Genomic DNA, 5,608 nt, shown 5'->3' on the forward strand with positions numbered 1-5,608 from the left:
CTTCCTTTGTGACTGTGGACTTATTACTCAGCAAACAGATTTTTCATATCATAACAATATTGTACTTTAATTAAACAAGCAATCTGGGTTTCCAACAACAACAAAGGGGTCACTTTTTTTGGTAAACAGTTGAGGGATGAAGCGAGAGAAATGTAAACACTCAAATTCATAGACTGAGCTATTGATGTAAGGACTGACCATCCAATACATCAAAATTATAGTTTTAACCCTTTACACCTGCAGAAATTGGCTTACATGGACTGGTCCAAATGCAAATGCTTCTAAAATAAATAAAAAATATGAGTAGCACATGCATAACCGTGGTAGCAATTGAAAGCGAACACTTGTGGGGAAAGTTTCATTTTAATTTAGTCACAGATTATGCGCACAGTAATCACTCGTGGAATGACTATGTAAAAAATAAATGTTAATCGAGCATTTGAAAAAAATATGTGAGTTTATTTCTGTATTTAACTGAAATGTGCCAATTTTCCAATTTGGATTACCAACAGATTTTTATCTGTCTCTCACTGTGGGAAGAGCTTTAAAGAACACCAGAAGGCAATGCACAGTGCAATGCCCTATACTTACAATGGAGTTTCCAAGTGTAATGTCGTGTGTGTAGGTGGCAGGGAAGTCAGGCGCAGGAGAATCGAACTTGGTATAAATGGAGTAGTTTAATAGCGTTTAACCTCTCTTGGGAAGGGGGCAGTATTTTCACGGCCGGACAAAAAACGTACCCAGATTAAACGGCCTACTACTCGGGCCCAGGAACTAGAATATGCATATTATTAGTAGATTTGGATAGAAAACACTCTGAAGTTTCTAAAACTGTTTGAATGATGTCTGTGAGTATAACATAACTCATATGGCAGGCAAAAACCTGAGAAAAATCTAACCAGGAAGTGGGAAATCTGGTGCTTGTAGTCCTTTCAAGTCATTGCCTATCAAACACACAGTGACTTAGGGTTCATTTTGCACTTCCTAAGGCTTCCACTAGATGTCAACAGTCTTTAGAAAGTTGTTTGAGGTGTCTATGGTGAACAGAGAGCGAACAGAGGAAGTTGGAAATTGTTGACTCAGGAAAGCACGAGTTCATTGGCGTGCGTTCACGTGAGGGGTAGCTGTGTTCCAAAACGTTTTTCAAGACACTGGAATCGTCCGGTTGGAATATTATTGAAGTTCTAAGTTAAAAAGGCCCTAAAGATTGATGCTATACAATGTTTGACATGTTTGAACGAACGTAAATATAACTTTTTTTAACTTTTCGTCATGACATTTTGGCCGTGCTTCCTACACTTGGAGTAGTTTACTGAACGCGCAAACAACAAGGAGCTATTTGGACATAAATTATGGACTTTATTGAACAAAACAACATTTATTGTGGACCTGGGAATCCCTGAAAGTGCCTTCTGATGAAGATCATCAAAGGTAAGTGAATATTTATGATTTTAGATGACTCCAAAATGGCGGGTATCTGTATTGCTTGATGTCTTTTTCTGAGTGCAGTACTCAGATTATTGCTAAGTGTGCTTTCCCTGTGAAGCTTTTTTGAAATATGTCACAGCGGGTGCATAAAGGAGATGTTCATCTATAATTCTTTGAATAACAGTTTAATATATTATCAACGTTTATGATGAGTATTTTTGTAAATTGTTGTGCTGATTCAGTATTGGATGCAAAATATTTTCTAAGGCTTCCAAGTACTGTTGGCCCAATTTAGTTAAGGACGTGAGGGTTTGTTTCCTCCTGCTCAGTGTGCGCCTAGTGAAAGGCTCCTAGAAACCTGCCCAGAGGTAAGTTACAACCCTTACACGTTCCACAACGGCCGTGGTCACACCTGTCGGTGGATTTCCTTACCAATCTTCCACCTTCACAGGGTAACACCACGATCCTGGTTGTTGTGGATCGTTTTTCTAAGTCCTGTCGTCTCCTCCCTTTGCCCGGTCTCCCTACGGCCCTACAAACTGCGGAGGTCCTGTTTACACACGTCTTCGGCACTACGGGGTGCCTGAGGATATAGTGTCTGATCGGGGTCCCCAGTTCACGTCAAGGATCTGGAAGGCGTTCATGGAATGTCTGGGGGTCTCAGTCAGCCTTACCTCAGGTTTTCACCCCAAGAGTAATGGGCAGGTAGGGAGAGTTAACCAGGATGTGGGTAGGTTTCTGAGGTCTTATTGCCAGGACGGGCCGGGGGAGTTGGCAGCGTTCGAGCCCTGGGCAGAGATGGCCCAGAACTCGCTCTGCCACTCCTCCACTAACATTTCTCCCTTTCAGTGTGTATTGGGGTATCAGCCAGTTCGGTGGACGACTGGTTCCAGCGCACGGAGGAAACATGGGACGCTGCCCACGTCCACCTTCAGCGCGCCGTACTGTGCCAGAAAGTTGGTGCAGACCGTCACCGCAGTGAGGCCCCGGTGTTAGCACCGGGGGAGAGGGTCTGGCTCTCGACCCGAAACCTGCCCTGCCGCCTGCCCTGCCGGAAGCTGGGTCCGTGGTATGTGGGGCCGTTTAAAGTCTTGAGGAGAGTGAACGAGGTATGTTATAGGTTACAGCTTCCCCCCGATTACCGCATTAACCCGAGAGGTTCCTCCGCCCCCTCTGGACATCGAGGGGGCCCCGGCATACTCCGTTCGATCCATCCTGGATTCGAGATGTCGGGTGAGGGGCCTTCAGTGCCTCATGGACTGGGAGGGGTATGGTCCGGAGGAGAGATGCTGGGTTCCGGTGGAGGACGTGTTAGATACTGTCACAACTTCTGCCGAAGTCGATGCCTTTCCTTGTTCGGGCGGTGCTCAGCGGTCGACGTCACCGGTCTTCTAGCCATCATTGATCCATTTTTCATTTTCCATTGGTTTTGTCTTGTCTTCCTACACACCTGGTTCCAATCCCATTCATTACATGTGTATTTAACCCTCTGTTTCCCCTCATGTCCTTGTCAGATTGTTTTGTTTGTATGCTTGTGAATTATGGATTGGGGCGCGACGGGTTCTTGTACCCACTTTTATTTATTATGTACTTTGGGTTTTGGAGTTTTGTTAACCTCTCTTGGGGAGGTGAGACGCTAGCGTCCACCCACGGTTCACACTATTCAACAGCCAGTGAAAAATTAGAGCGCCAAATTCAAAACCACAAAATGTCATAATTCAAAGTTCTCAAACATACGACTATTTTACACCATTTTAAAGATACACGTCTCCTTGTAACCACATTGTCCAATTTCAAAAAGACTTTACGGCGAAAGCATGAAGTAAGATTATGTTAGGACAGTTCCAACACAACAAAAACCACACAGCCATTTTCCTAGCAAGGACAGGCGTCACAAAAACCAGAAAACCAGCTACAATTATGCACTAACCTTTGACGATCTTCATCAGATGACACTCCTAGGACATCATGTTACACAATACATGCATTTTTTGTTCGATCAAGTTCATATTTATATCCAAAAACAGCATTTTACATTGCCGCGTGATGTTCAGAAAATATTTTGCATCCAATACTGCAAAATTGCTATGTCCGATTTTAAAATAGCTTTTCGGTGAAAGCACATTTTGCAATATTCTGAGTAGATAGCCCGGCCATCATGGCTAGCTATTTTGACACCCACCAAGTTTGGCACTCACCAAACTCAGATTTACTATAAGAAAAATTGGATTGCCTTTGCTGTTCTTCATCAGAATGCACTCCCAGGACTTCTACTTCAACAACAAATGTTGGTTTGGTTCCAAATAATCCATAGTTATATCCAAATAGCTGCGTTTGTTCTTGTGTTCAAGACACTATCTGAAGGGTGACGCGCCGGCGCATATCGTGACAAAAAATTCAAAATATTCCATTACCGTACTTCGAAGCATGTCAAACGCTGTTTAAAATCGATTTTTATACGATTTTTCGCGTAAAATAGCGATAATATTCCGACCGGGAGACATCGTTTTCGTTCAAAGACTGAAAATGTAAAATGGACTCTTCACGTGCATGTGCCCATTTCATTGTTCTCAGATCGACCACTATCCAAATGCGCTACTGTTTTCAGCCAGGGACTGCAGAGTCATCATTCCCCGTTCTGGCGCCTTCTGAGAGCCTATGGGAGTCTTAGAAAATGTCACGTTACAACAGAGATCCTCTGTTTTCAATAAAGAGGCTATAGAAGGCCAAGAAATGGTCAGAGAGGGCACTTCCTGTTTAGAATCTTCTCAGGTTTTGGCCTGCCATATGAGTTCTGTTATACTCACAGACACCATTCTAACAGTTTTAGAAACTTTAGGGTGTTTGCTATCCAAATCAAATAATTATATGCATATTCTAGTTTCTGGGCAGGAGTAATAACCAGATTAAATCGGGTACGTTTTTTATCCTGCTGTGAAAATACTGCCCCCTATGCTAAACAGGTTAAAACCTCTTATGGACAGACATTCCGCTAGCGGAACGCCTCACCAATATCCAATGGTAGCGCCTGGCGCGAAATACAAAAAACCTTAAAAATGCAATAATTTCTATTTCTCAAACATATGACTATTTTACACCATTTGAAAGATAAGTGTCACGTCCTGACCAGCAGAGGGTGTTGTTGTGTAGTTTTGGTCAGGACGTGGTAGAGTATGTCTGTGTATGTGTGTTCTGGGTGTTGTATTTCTATGTGGGTCTGTGTGGCTCCCGATCAGGGACAGCTGGTTATCGTTGTTCCTGATTGGGAGTCATATAATTAGGAGTATGTTTGTCACTTGGGGATGTGGGTGGTTGTGCTAACACTGCTAGTTTTTGGTATGTACGTAGCCTGTTAGCCTGTTGTTAGTCGTTTTTGTTTATTGTTTTTTCCCGTGGATACTTTGCTCTTATATATTAAAAAGATGAGTATCTACATTTCACCTGCTGCAGTTTGGTCTCTTCAACACGGCTGTAACTATGACAATAAGACTCTCGTTAATCTAACCACATTGTCCGATTTCAAAAAGGCTTTACAGCGAAAGCAAAACATTAGATTATGTCAGGAGAGTACCCAGCCAGAAATAATCACACAGCCATTTTTCAAGCTAGCATATATGTCACAAACCAAAACCACAGCTAAATGCAGCACTAAGCTTTGATCTTCATCAGATGACACTCCTAGGACATTATGTTATACAATACATGCATATTTTGTTCAATCAAGTTCATATTTATATCAAAAAACAGCTTTTTACATTAGCATGTTTTGTTCAGAACTAGCATAGCCACCGAAAACTTCCGGTGAATTTACTAAATTACTCACGATTAACGTTCACAAAATACATAATTATTTTAAGAATTATAGATACAGAACTCCTTTATGCAATCGCGGTGTCAGATTTTAAAATAGCTTTTCGGTGAAAGCACATTTTGCAATATTCTGAGTAGATAGCCCGGCCATCACGGCTAGCTAATTTGACACCCACCAAGTTTGGCCCTCACCAAACTCAGATTTACTATAAGAAAATTGGATTACCTTTGCTGTTCTTCGTCAGAATGCACTCCCAGGACTTCTACTTCAACAACAAATGTTGTTTTGGTATCCAAATAATCCATAGTTATATCCAAATAGCTCCGTTTTGTTCGTGCGTTAAAGTCACTATCCGAAGGGTGACGCGCC

This window comes from Salmo trutta, chromosome 38 (assembly GCF_901001165.1).
Source record: "Salmo trutta chromosome 38, fSalTru1.1, whole genome shotgun sequence".
NCBI classification, from domain to species: domain Eukaryota; kingdom Metazoa; phylum Chordata; class Actinopteri; order Salmoniformes; family Salmonidae; genus Salmo; species Salmo trutta.